The sequence below is a fragment of the Leiobunum rupestre genome, chromosome 8 (assembly GCF_980474605.1).
Source record: "Leiobunum rupestre chromosome 8, qqLeiRupe1.1.hap1, whole genome shotgun sequence".
NCBI lineage: Eukaryota > Metazoa > Arthropoda > Arachnida > Opiliones > Sclerosomatidae > Leiobunum > Leiobunum rupestre.
This window is the reverse complement of record NC_143391.1, coordinates 44,730,977-44,745,032: the sequence shown is the minus strand read 5'-3', so window position 1 is coordinate 44,745,032 and position 14,056 is coordinate 44,730,977.

Below are 14,056 nucleotides of genomic sequence, written 5' to 3'. Positions count from 1 at the left end.
TTGATCGAGACTACTAACGTTCATAATGTCGAACCACTTATTCATGTATTGTATCAATTTGACTGTCTCTGAAGCTTTTTTACCAATAGATTCTTCCATAGCTTTTGCAACACTGTCACTTAAAAGTTGGCTAGCAAGCTTAACTCGCATTCTCGAATAAAAATCTAGATAAATATGTTCATATTTCAGTTTAGGCAACTTTCGTATTGTTTTCTCTGAGTCGATGCGATAGAGGTCTTCAAAATGCATGAGTCGGGAAGAAGACAAGTTGATATTTTAGCGAAGAGGTTATCAATCGTACCATTATTTGCAAGACATGAGAAGCCAAGTTCAAACCTTTAGACTCCATATCGTGGTCTTCAAGAGCTTTGACACTATCGAGATAATTGTCTAAATTTACAAATCCCGTCATTTCATCAATACCGAGGCAAACGTATTTCTGGTGATCTTCTAAGGCTACTCTTTTGAACTGTACTTTAAATTCGTTGAAGGTTTCATCCGTAAAACCTGGTTTTTCAACCATTCTAGAGGAATATTTTAAAGGGGTTCTTTCTTAGGGCAATTTCAAAACACCGGTTTCTCTCAAGGATTTATATCCAACTGGAGACTTGCTATACATATATATACACCATTTTACAATGTTTGGTCCCCATTTTCTAGCATTCGGGTGTTTGTTAAGTACTTCAAATTGTTCAGCTAAAAATTCTTTTACAAAGCTATCTGTTTCTTTATTAAGGTTTTCTTTTAAAATTAGTTCGATATCTTTGCTTGAACTTGACCCAAGATGTTCGCCGTTCCTCTCAATATAATTCCCCAGTTTCTTCTCAACTGATGTTAACTTGCGTTTAAGCGCCTTCTGTTTTTTCTTGTTCTCTTTTAATTTACTTATCAACTCTTTATTTATCAAGGTTTTGTAGTTGGCTTTAGAAACTTCGTAGAATTTATTCCTTTTCTTTTGTTTGAAAACTGATGATCGAAGCTGGGCACGGTATGCATTGTAAAACTTGCATCTCATACTACTGTTGGATAGCGGTAGAAAAATTATCGTACTTTCTGAAGACATAATGGCATTTGTAACGGCACAAACATATCCACTTTTTCTGTGCTTTGACAAATATTCTTTTTTTAAAGTGGGGTCCGGACTACCACAACAAATTTTCCACCGATTTATTTCTAAAAGAGTTTTCTGTAAGGTAGCACTTGTTTTGATAGAATTTGGAATGAATTTTAGTAGCTCATGGTGATACTCATGGTAATTTAAAACAAACAATGATGATTTAAAATTTTCATCCACAATTACTTTCAAAATAAATTTTCTTTTAACTTAAAGAATTCTAAATTCGAGCCATCAAAATTTTTCAGCCAACCAGAAAAGCTTTCAACATTTGAAAGTTGTTTCAGAGAATTAACTTCTTCAGTCATTTGTAGATCTGATGAATCTTCTTGATTTTGAGGTTGCTCTTTTGTTCGTACCGTTACATCTATTGCTAATTTTTCATTTACTTGTGGTTCTTGTGCACCTTTTTGAGGTTCTTGTGTGTCTTCATGCTTTTCATTGTTACTTAGGTCGTTATTAATGTTTACTTCAAATACATCAGCTGTGAAATAAAGGGGGAAGTTTAACTTCTTCTTCCTTTCTTGTTTTGTACCTACATCAAATCAATTATTTTGTTTATGTTTATGAGTAGTTTAAATTATGATAATTGTACTTACAATTTTAGTGTTTGGTACGGGGTTTGGATTTTCATTTGTAGGGCCATTTCCATTAACAAAATGCTGGGAACATATGTAGTATTGTTTTAGTTTGTTGTCCTTGTAGCGACTTAAAGGTTTTGTATAGTGAAGTCATCCCGGCTACCCAGAGTTCACTTTTTGATAATTGATATTTCGGATTTGGAATTTTGAACAACGTAACACCTTTCATATCAGGTTTGTTAGAAAAACGCTTATAATTTTTACACATCCCATAAGAGCAGCTAGTGCCAGGCATTGTTTATATTTCACTTTAAAACTATTTAAAACTATCAGTAAAATAACTTATAATATTTATAAATTATTACCGTTCTAAAACAGATAATTCAGTATAAATAAACTGTATTAAAACGTCAAAAAAAGAAAGACCGCAAAAAGGTAACTAACTCTGAAAGTGTAAATCGACAGAGAGAGAGAGATAGAGAGTAGACGACGTAATGAAAATAGAATTTTCTATTTTAGTGGAAATGTATCACGATTCTCTCGGTAGGAGCGCTGTGGGGCGATGCCAAATGAAGAACGCGGGTTTTTGCTTAGGTTTAGAGTCCAGTAATATTCGTCCAAGGTAAAACGAACAGGTTTAAAAGGTGTATATTCTAAATCGAAAATAGTGAGATGAAGGAATGTTGTACGCCGTCCTAATGTTACTTCGTTCCCTCACTACTGGACAGCCATTCTAAATAGTATATGCTTCATTGCTAATTATCTCCAGTGTTTTTTTATTAATTCATTTTATAATTGGATGGGAGAGCTAAAGGACATCGCACTTCTTCTATGGGATTTGGCTTTCGACAGATTTTTTTCAAATTGAAACATGTTGTTGAGCTTGATCAAAGGAGTAAAATTGTCCTTTGCCGTTTTTCTCTAGCTCCTATAGTTTGTCCAATATCAGCGGTCAAAAGTGGACGAAACTTAGTATAGTCTATTTGTAAAAAGAATTAACGGCCCATCGGTTAGCGTTCTACGTTCGCGCGTCGCTAATCCAGGCTCACTATCAATAGAGTTTTCTTGCCAAGATTCGGGATGCTCCCCAAAACAGAGCGTCGGATTTGGTTTCGTTCTGATCACGCGATGAACGAACTCAGTAAATAAATAGTTAAATATTGAGTTTAATCTGTCGTGTGACCGTGACTTTAACCGACTATGTGACTATAATCGATAAATTAGTGTTTGATCGGTTATGGTGTGACTGTTTCTTTCCTATCAGCGAGTGTTGAATGTGGGATTTAAAGAAACGGTTAATCAAATATATTCTGATTTCTTAAGTATTTCTTTTATGGTATGTTTTATTTTATTATAGCTCATAAAATATTGAATAATTAATAATTCCACGAAAATTAATCGAATAATTATTTGCTAGAAAAGAAATAATGAATAATGAAGTAGAGGTGTAAAAATCTTGGCAAGAAAACTCTATTGATAGTGAGCCCGGACTAGCGACGCGCGAACGTAGAACGCTAAACCACGGCCGTCTCGAGATCTGCTTCGCGCTCATAGCGGCCCAGGCGATCGTACGAAAATCGCGTATGGGAAATTAGTTCAAAAACTTCTCACATCGTTTTCTGGCGCTAGTCTAGCCCCCCCCCCCCCCCCCTTGAGAAAATTCGCAGCCATGTTATCGAATGGGAGGAACTGCGCGGAACTTTGGAATTTCAATTATTATCGCGTAATGTGTAATTTTTTGTAAAATATTAATTAATAATAAAAAAGTTAAACACCTCTGACACTTGGAAGATCACTATGAATGAAAATAGTGATGGAAACTTGGAAGGTATTTAAATCTGATAAATATAATATACCAATGTGAATTTCCCACTGAATGATACACAACTAAAAATTTAGAAAACTAAAATTTACAACTTGAGTACTTTTCAAGAAAGAGGCTTATGCACAAGTTCTTTCACTTTCTCAAATTTTGCGGACCAAGTTTTGGTAATATTTGTGATAATTGGAAGTACGACCTTTCAACAAATTAAATCAGCAGATTATTATTCAAATCACATTGGATGTAAGGGCATAGAGCAATTTTTGGCCACAAGTGGATTTCAATGTTTTTTTAAAATGGCAGGTGAATCCCGGAGATAGGGTACAGCTCTCTTTATGAATGTCGTGCTATAGCCATTAACATGATAAAGCTTTGCTGCGGATACCTAAGGTTTCCTCTGTCGGACAATTTTATCAATCCAACTAATGGTGAGTCAGAATTAGGCTGTGATACATTTTCAAGGCACAATTCGCAAAAATGTTTTTCCTCTAGGATTTGTACTACATAACCAGCCAAGTATGCGATACTTGCTAGCCGTAAGGTGCATCTCTGTGTATCTGGGTACTCATAACTTCAGATGGTAACGTAACTTAATTGCCGTTAAAAATAGTTGGAAATCCATCGAGTCTAGTATCAATCATGGCTGATAGATCTGTGAAGCTGTCTTGGGGAACGTTAGATGTTTTAGGTTTTGTTAATGATATAGTGCCTCTATTAAGGTAGGATTCCAAACTGAATATAGTTTCTCTTGCATCAAGCATTGCATTCCCTCCAGACATTTTCCTGAGAATTCTGAAAAACATTTCAATAGCATCGCTTGTTAAATTTCTTGTTAAGACAAACTGGAAACCAGATTTAAGGAGGTATGACACGCAAGATATTGTAGACAATGAAGTTATTCTAAAAGATATTATAGATTCATATGTTTATGTCAATATTTTCTTTAATTTGCGGATCTTTAGACCTTGATAGTAATCACTTTCCTTAAAATGTCCCACTACAAACAAATCTTGCGTGATGCGTAAGCTTCATTGACCCCAAAATCTTTTCTAGATATGTTCTTAGTCCATAATTTGCATAAACTTTCATCAACTGGAAACTGATGAAATTATACATTGATATTCTTCTTAGATTCACAGAATGGAACACAACAAATTTTTGTGGTGGGCATTTTTGCAAATTAAAAATAGGCAATATTTTAAAACTTAAGTTTGAGAAATGTGAACTTAATTTAAAGAATAATAAAGGTATTTATTAAATAATATGAATAATATTGTGGTTATTTATTTAAAATTCTGATAAAAAATGCGAATACTGGTTTGAAAATTGTGAAAAACAAAAGAAACTTTGGTTAGGCTTAGCAATTAACTAATAAAACTCAATATAAGCATATTACTTCAATTAAATAAATGTTTTAAATGAAAACTTATTAGATAAAGATCAAATCATAAGATGTATATCCCAAACTTTCCAGAAGTTTTTGAAAAACAATGCAAAAAGGATTAACTAGTTGAATTTACCGCCATAGAAAACTATTAAATATCCCGCTAATTTTCTACATTTAAGGGGGGTGGCTCAGACAGCGCTCCTAGTGTTAAAAGAAGGTATTCGCGGAAATACATAGGAGAGGAAATCTTTGCCTGGGCCGCTATGAGCGCGAAGCAGATCTCGAGACGGCCGTGGCTAAACCATGGGCCGTGAAATAAACTAAACTAAGTTTTGTCCACTTTTGACCAGTGATACTGGACAAACTATAGGAGCTAGAGAAATATGGCAATGGACAATTTCACTCCTTTGATCAAGTTTAACAATATGTTTCAATTTGAAAAAAATCTGTCGAAAGCCAATTCCCATAGAAGAAGTGCGATGTCCTTTTCTTGATTTTATTTGCAACACCTACGTGGTTTGCCATTTAAAAAATCGCTAATGATATGTATGAAGAAAATAAAGCTAGATAAACTCAAGCCACAAAGTACGATAACAAGGCTGGATCTAAATTCTTTGACGCTTAAGACAAATTCTTGTTTCGCGTCTTCTTTGAAAAGTCTCTTCTCCGAATCCCAAAGTTTTTTACTTTCAAGCAGTTCGATTAAATTAATTTCCTGGGTTTTGATCATCCTAAATATAAAAAATTAGTTAAATAATTCTCTAGAAAATAAATTGAAACTTAAAACTACAAACATTAAAACTGAGAATTATTTTTCATTGTGTCACACAGAAACCATTTTGAACATTAATAAGAATGGATTATCGACTACTGTATATTGTCTTTAAAAATACAGTCATGATTGATTATTACAGGGCTGTCATGAGATATTTCAAATCGCTTAATCGAAATTATTCATCGAATGTTATCATTATACATGTATATTTATTAATATAAAATGAGTCATTGATAATAATACGTATTAGAAATGAAAAATATTGAAAAAGGTCGAAATTTAAAAAATATTTCAAAGTACCCTAAGTTCATGATTTCCAAACATTCCGCACTTAGATTGCCCGAAATTGGCATAGCAAAACTTGAAGAAAAAAGTGCTTCTCCGATATAGATTGTATCTTCAGGTTCCAATCCTAAAAATTCAACTCCGAACAGCACCATCAAGGATTCTGTGATCATCAAGGCGAAATATTTCGAGTTCATGATCTTATCAACGGAGCCTGCAATATCGTCGTGACGAAATAAATAGTCGTGTTCGTACGAATACTTTCGAAGCTCTCTATTAAAGGAAAACTTGGAATTCTAGAAATAAATTATTTTAAACCGTTTAAAAAGTCGTCACACAAAGTATATAGCTTTATTTGTATATTTTCAAAGGAAATAACCGACTGTGATCGATTTTAAATAAACGTCACTGCATAAAGTTGTCTTAAGAGAATATACACAAGATTTAGTAGCGTTTTCTTCCACCAGCCGGGGTAATGATTCCCTCTGCATCACTTTCTGTATTGAGCGAAGAAAAGCTCAAATAAATTAGTATCTAATGAGAGTCGCATAATAGTTTTAGCGCTTCGAATTGATTAATTAATTCAAGAGTTTTTACGTGTTTTGATGTGTTGAAACTTTAATACCTAGTATCAATTAAACCCTCAAGAATCAAAAGCGATGCCTAAAGTGAGACCCGTAGTTTCATTACTTTTTAAAATAAAGTTAATAGTCTAAATTAGAAATGCCCAAAAACATATTTTAAGTTATTACCTATTCAACAAAAAAAACAAATCCCATTCATTTATCCTACAACATTCTCGTAAATGTTATTAAAAATGTCAAAGTGCACAGTGTTCGAATGCCTCATCAAGTTACATTTATTAAACCAATAACTATTAAGAGATCATACATGCATAATACATATCTATAGGTTTATTTAAAAACCTATTCTACCCAAAAAATGGCATGAAAACTGATCAAAATATTTCGAAAATCGTCACATTCACAGGTTTTTTCCCCTGATAAGAACTACACCAAGAAAGTATTGTTCCCGTATATGGGAAGCATTTTCTAGTGCGAAGTTAGTTAAATCGAAGCTGACATTCATATGCACTAACGAATTTTGGGTATTTTTACTTGTGAACTCCTTAGGATACCATAGGATAGTTGGAGATATAGAGTACGATATTGGAAAACATAGGCGTCCCTTTAGGAAATGTGAAATATATAATTTTAATAAAAGCAGATCATTTACTGATGGTATTGCTCTATATGTGTATCTTCCATTTATGGTTGCCAAAATTAACTCACCATTAGAATATCATCGAGAAATTCCGCTTGCAAAATGAACGGATTCACTCGACCTCTGTTCTTCATTAAATCATCAACATTGTCGATTTTAACGTACGAAACAGTGGAAAATTCCGATTTCAATGACGATTGTAGCATCAAATTAACGAAAAATAAAGCAATCATCCAGTGGATTATTATTGTACTATAAATTCCGTTGTACATTGCATTTACGTCTGAAATAAAACATTTTGAAGAAAAGAGACTAAAAAAACCATTACTAATAATGCAATTTTATTAATCGAATAGATGGTTCCTCTAAAGAATATTTTGGTACACAATTGACTTGACAACATTTGAAAATCTCATATAGTTGCTATAGTATTTTAGAAAATTTCAAAATTTAATTTCATTACTAACCCCAATTTATAAAACCCCATCTTTTATCTGAATTTTATAGATCTAATGACGTATTTTTTTTAAACCGAGCTACATACCTTGTCTGAAAAGTAGCTTTACGATAATTACTATTTCGTTCACGTAACATTCCAAAAACTCATTATCTTCCAATTTACGTCCTTTAACGAAGTATTCTCTCAGTTTTAATGACATGACCAGAAAAAATGCTCCGCTCAGAATTAAAACGCAAACCACCAAAGACAACTATGTAATGGATAAAAAGTATCACGTTAGCAAATAAAGTCAAGCAGGAACGCACTTACAAGAAAGTCAAAATGCGATAACGGGGATTCTGAGATCAAGTTTCCACCCTCAATGGAAAGAATCCTCTTTAGAATTAGTGTAGGATTATTACCCGCGTATATATAGTTTCGCTTTAACAATATGTTCGATCTAATTTATGTTACATTAGATAAGATTGATGATTCTATAAATATTTTAAAAAACAATTTAGAGACTTTTTAATAAATGAAAAGAGACTTCAAACGGTTTTAATAGATAATACATAAGTTATTCTAAAGAGTATAAAATAAAGTCATTCTTATGGTAATGCCTTGTGAAAAACTACCCATTCTTAAGCTTATTTTCTGTGCCTCTATAGTCCAATATAGAGTTTGTGCTACCGCAACTGGACTTAAAGGAGAACTGTCACCAAAACCAAAATTTATGTTTTTTTTTACAGAAAGATAGAAAATATATTAATAATTACGTTCCTGAAATTTTATAGTTAATGCAAAAGTATTTAAAAAGTTACGCTCCTTTTTCCGCAACCTACAACAAACGGCTTCAAAAATTTCAGAAATCACGGTTGAACCTACGTGCAGCGCCAAAAGAATGAAGCGGCAACAATTTGAGAAAGGGCGGCGTGTAAGGAATATTAAAAACACGATTAACTACAATCTACCAATATAACTAGGTTAAAAAGCCAAGGAGACGACAGTTCCGACCGAAAAATGATTAAACCGGGGGGGGGGAAATATTTCGATCGCGAGATGGCGCTGCAGGTAGGTGCAACTTAGCGGTTCTGAGATTCCCGAGTTGGGGGGGGGGATAAAACACGAAATTTGGTTGCTAAAATAAATAAAATACTGGCAATATTACCATGAAATTTTTTATATAACCATTTTCGGACGTCCTCTATCCATTTCGGGGTGGTGACAGTTCTCCTTTAAGCCGATTTTTCTTTATAAGGCCAAAGCTGTTGTCAAAATTTTGGCAGAGATGTTGAGCACGAGGGAAAAACAGTCGGAGAGAAATTGGTTCACAATTACTTGATCCTATCAGAACTGAATTCAGTCTGGAAATGTCCTGATTCCAGTTTGATAAACATTTCTACCTTTTTATCGATTTCTTAAAAAAAAATGGTCCTACGTTTAAGGGAATGATTCCTTGAATATAATTTTTGTCCTCTGTAATCGGATTGTTACTTAACAATTTCCACGATGTGGTCACGAACGGAGTTAGGAACTTGCATTGCTGGAATCTTTTGTAATTCATATGGTAGAAGTCAAAAAGTATATCAACCGTCTGTAAAAAGAATTTTAATTAATTTTTAATTGCAGTGGGTTTGATAAGCGTGTATGTGTTTTTACGCAGTGGTTTCTTTTTCAATTGAAATGCCAAAGAAATGATTTTAAAACTGTACACTTGTTCCCACGATCTAAAACTAAACTTAGTTAGTTCCAGTGTTGACTACATTAAATCTTACTATTGCCGTAACTATATAGCAGATTATTGAATATGATTCGGACTTATCAAGAGCATCGTGACTCAAAACGTTTTTGTGTATCTTACAAATAAAGATATATTTTTATATGAAATCCCTCTTTTTAGGATTTTATATGTTTTGTTATTACGTAAATAATTTAAATTTCCATGGAAACGTCCCTTAGGGGTAAAGGCCTCCTCCTTCCAATGAGTTTGTTCAGTTGGCAAAATATTTATTAAACATTATTTATATAGACTTTCAATTTGGTAAAAAAAATTCCAGCTAACGGTTTCACCCCATAACTCCTTAAAATGAATGAATAAATAATGTATTATAAATTATATACAGATGACTATTTACCAATTAATAAATGTGTTCAAATAAGTTTAATTAGGCCCATTTAAGTATTTTCCTGTAAACAAACGTGTATTTATTCAAATTTACCAAGGTAAAATGAGCCCTTCTTTAAAATAAAGATCGAGGACAAAACCAAATTTTGAAAAAGCAACAATACGGTTGGGTTAATTAAATTTTAAAATGATGAATTGTTGTTTCAATTGGGGAAAAAAGTTTATTTAAATCTAGATCGAAAAAAACTGTTTTTACCATTTGTTACACAAGCAATTTCTCTTTGGCACAAACAATAGTAAATTACTCACTCCATTGGTGTTGGGAATCGAAACGCAATCATCACCAGTGGCCGCATTCTCTATCACCAGCTTCTCTACTCTAAAAATAACGTCAATTCAAAACTATTTTATTAAAAAATGGAACTTTAACATGGTTAGGGAAGTTCATAGGGCAAAGCAGCTGGTTTAGCAATAATAATGCTTCCAGTACTGGTTTTAATTGATCTTTAACTAAAATTTAGATTAAAATTGCACTCGAGATCTCAAAATGTTTCTCGATTGTTACTCTAAATAAAAAAATATCCAGGTCTATTTCATCAAATCTGCACAAATAAATAAATCCTGAAAGTACACGTATCAGATATAAGTATTTGCCTATTAATTTAGGTTTTACGAGTTGTCGCGGAACACTGCTCGGGAGTTGATATTAGTTTGATTAAATTTTTGGGAGTGCTAATGGTTTATAGGAGTCACCCGACTAAAAAAGCTATCCTACGTTAACTTGATTATTTAACTAGTTGGGATTAGTTATTAGCGGAGCCGTACCTAGTCCAAATGGCGCCCTGGGCCAAAAACCAAAATGGCGCCCCCAGAACCTTAAGTAGAAATTTTTTAAATTTCAATATCTAATTTAAATTAAAATCATCGATTTTGCGCCCCTAACATTTTGGTGCCCTGGGCCCCTGCCCCTCTCGCTCTACCCAAGGGACGGTTCTGGTTATTGGTCGTTTTAAAATAACTACAACGGTTTTTTTACTAAATAAAAAGAGTTTAGGTTTTGTTTCCAGAGTTGGAGAGAAGATACCCTTTTGGGTTGTGATCTCAGTTCCAACTGTCGTATTCAATACAATATGTTACAAAATCGCGGAGGAGAAGCCTCCGATTTCCAGACGAGTTGTAACACGAGTGAATCTTTCTAAGTTTCCCTTTTGATAAAAACTTGTTGAGGTTAACGGTAGTAGTACGTGCAGTTAGCTGATGCTAGCAACTTCATACATTCAGTTCTAACATAAGTAAAACTTGAAATTGGCCGTAAAATGCTCAGGGCCTTTACTAAAGTTTTGGCCCTCAAGAAACCTGCTTGAAACCGGAAATGACCGAAATTAACCATCAAGAAACCTGAAGTGATCGGAAATTTCCAAAAATGAATCACAAGAAAACGCAAATGACCGCAATTGATTTAAAAATAATCCAAATTAAATTGCTTGCAATTGATCCCGAAAGTGGTCTGCATTGCCCGAATGTTTCTGACAACACTGCAAATCTTTATGACATCTGAAGAGCGCCTAAAAACATCGGTTGAACATATAAAATGCCTACATATGTCTTACAGATGTTCCTTACGTATGACTTAGATGCTATTTACTTATTTACAAATGCAATACAGATGTTCAACGTGTACTCTAAGTGGTCTAATCCGTACTCCTTATGTCCATAGGACATCTGTTGAACATGGAACATCTATGTTGCATCTAAAGGGTCGTTTAAGGAACGCCTGTGTTACATATTAATACCAAATAACCTATGTCTTGCCCTCTTGTTGAGATAGCTGACAGCGGTTTTCAAAAAGTAACGGTTAAGTCGTGGTAATATCGGACTTTGCCAGAAATTGCCATGCATATAAAATTATCATCACAACAAATAAGTAAGTAGAATTTCATAATAATTAAGTAATACTTAAGTAAATAATGAAGTCAAAATAGGCATTGTTATTATGTGTTCACTCATTGTTTATGGTAGGAGATGGAAAATTTTCATTGAAGCTTTCTTCTATGTGATAACCTTTATATATGCAAATTTTAACCCTGAATCGCAATTATTGAACCCAAAACATATTTAACCACTTTTTTTAACCAACGCAACCATAAGCTTCAGTGTTTATAGCCTGCAATTTAAGGGAAATTGCCTTTAAATATAGTTCTTTATTAGTCTGTGATCACCTATTGTGTAAGGCACCATTTAAAAAAAAAATAATTAGGATTTTTTTATTTTGAAATTTTAGCAGTTATTTAAATCTTTTCTCTATTTTGTGCAATTGCATTTAATCATAACTGTTGGAAGACAAAACCCTAGTGCTTAAGGTTCATTTATTAAAATTATTTTATTGTTTAGCTGCAGTACACTCAAAGAAGACATTGAAGAGTTTCAATTATAAAACATTTTGGCAGTATTTATTATAATCGAGATTAAAAAATGTTAGTCTGGTAGAATTTATGTAATGTTATATGAACTACTTAATTTTAAATAGCCAGAAAAGTTAATTTTTTTGAAATTAAAAAAAAGTAAATGTGATTGTAATTTAGCCACTGTAAAAATTGTGAATCTATTTTTAGTAAATTTTGTTAACTTAAGCTGTTTTAATTATATATAGCTGTATGAAATAAATTAGTTCATTCAATAATTTACTTTTATATATTTATATATTGTACAATTAACAACTTGCTTACTGTAATTAACACAGATTCAATGTTTACGATAAAAAAACTTCTCTGTTTGAATTTCTATAACCTTTACACCTTTTCTGTAAATTTTACAGAAGCGAAGCTTTTGGACAAACAAAGGTGTTGTAATATTTACCAACTTTTTCTGTAATTTTTACATAAGTTAATTTTTTAGATAGACAAAGGTGTGGTAATATTTACATCTTTTATCTGTAATTTTTACAAAAGCAAATTGTTAAATGAACTAAGGTGTTGTAAAATTTACAACTTTGCATTGGTAATTTTAACAGATGTTGCTCTGCAGAAAAAACAAAACGTTTGTAAAATTTACTACACAACCCTTTTACTATTATCCTTAAAAAAAAACGAAATAAATGGTAAAGTTTACAGAAATATTCTGGCACGAAGTGCTTCCAGAAACTCTGTAATTTTAATAGAACCTTTTTCTCTGTGTATTTTTGTTTACTACTATCTGTGAGCCCTGTTTTGTCGTTAAATATCTGGACGACTATAGTGAAATTTGAGCAAGTGTTTTCTATATGTTCATTTGATGTGTCTTCAATTTTTTCGGTCGATGCCAGATGTTATTTAGGCGTAACAGATGCTCTAATTTTGTTACGATCTCGTTCCATAGATGTTACAATAGAACATCTGCAGAAGCACGTAAATTGCACTTCGAGTGCATCTAGAGTATATATATGTTACACATAATTGCATCTGCTGATCGCTAAAAGTGCATATGTTCATGCGTTCAACACGTGTCAGGTGCTCTAATTTTGTTACGGTCTCGTTCTATAGATGTTACTATATGACACCGGCAGAGCACCTAAAATGCTTTTAGGGCACATCAGGAGGACATCTACCGTACACATAATTGCATCTGATGAACACTAAAAGTCCATATATGCAAGTGTTTAACATGTGTCAGGTGCTCTAATTTTGTTACGCTCTTTAGGTGTTTTTTAAACGTGCTGTAGGCGTCATAAAGATTTGCAGTGAAATCACCGGAAAATTTAGACTTAAATGACCAGAACTTAAGTTAATTACCGAAATAAAACAGCAAGCGACCAAAAGTGTTTTAAACTACTATTACAATTCACCGAAAGCCAGCAGCAAAGTTACTAAGTCAATTACTAGAACAACTACTAATCACTTAAAATCAAATACGTGGCACCATAACAAGGAATTTTATATTTTTATATTGTCACTTTTTCCAATTTTTTTATGGTATTACTTGTAGTTATTATCAATTACTGATATAACAATTATCGTATATTTTAATCAAATCGTCGTTGATTATGACTTTCGAGACAGATTGAAAATGCTGATATTAATAAAAACAATCCTTAATTTTAAGGAAAATACATTAAGATATTGTTTTAGAAAAAAAAAATATTTCTTGAATCGTTTTGTTAATTTTTTTGGATAATTTTAAATCACCAAATATATTTTATAAATTTTATAAAATAATTGGCATTGAATTTCTCTTAGTTTTACAAACTAATTTGCATATTGCTCGGTTTGTAATTTATACATTTAAAAGTACTTTTTTTTAAATCGGACCCTTCAGACTGTGGTCGTTAT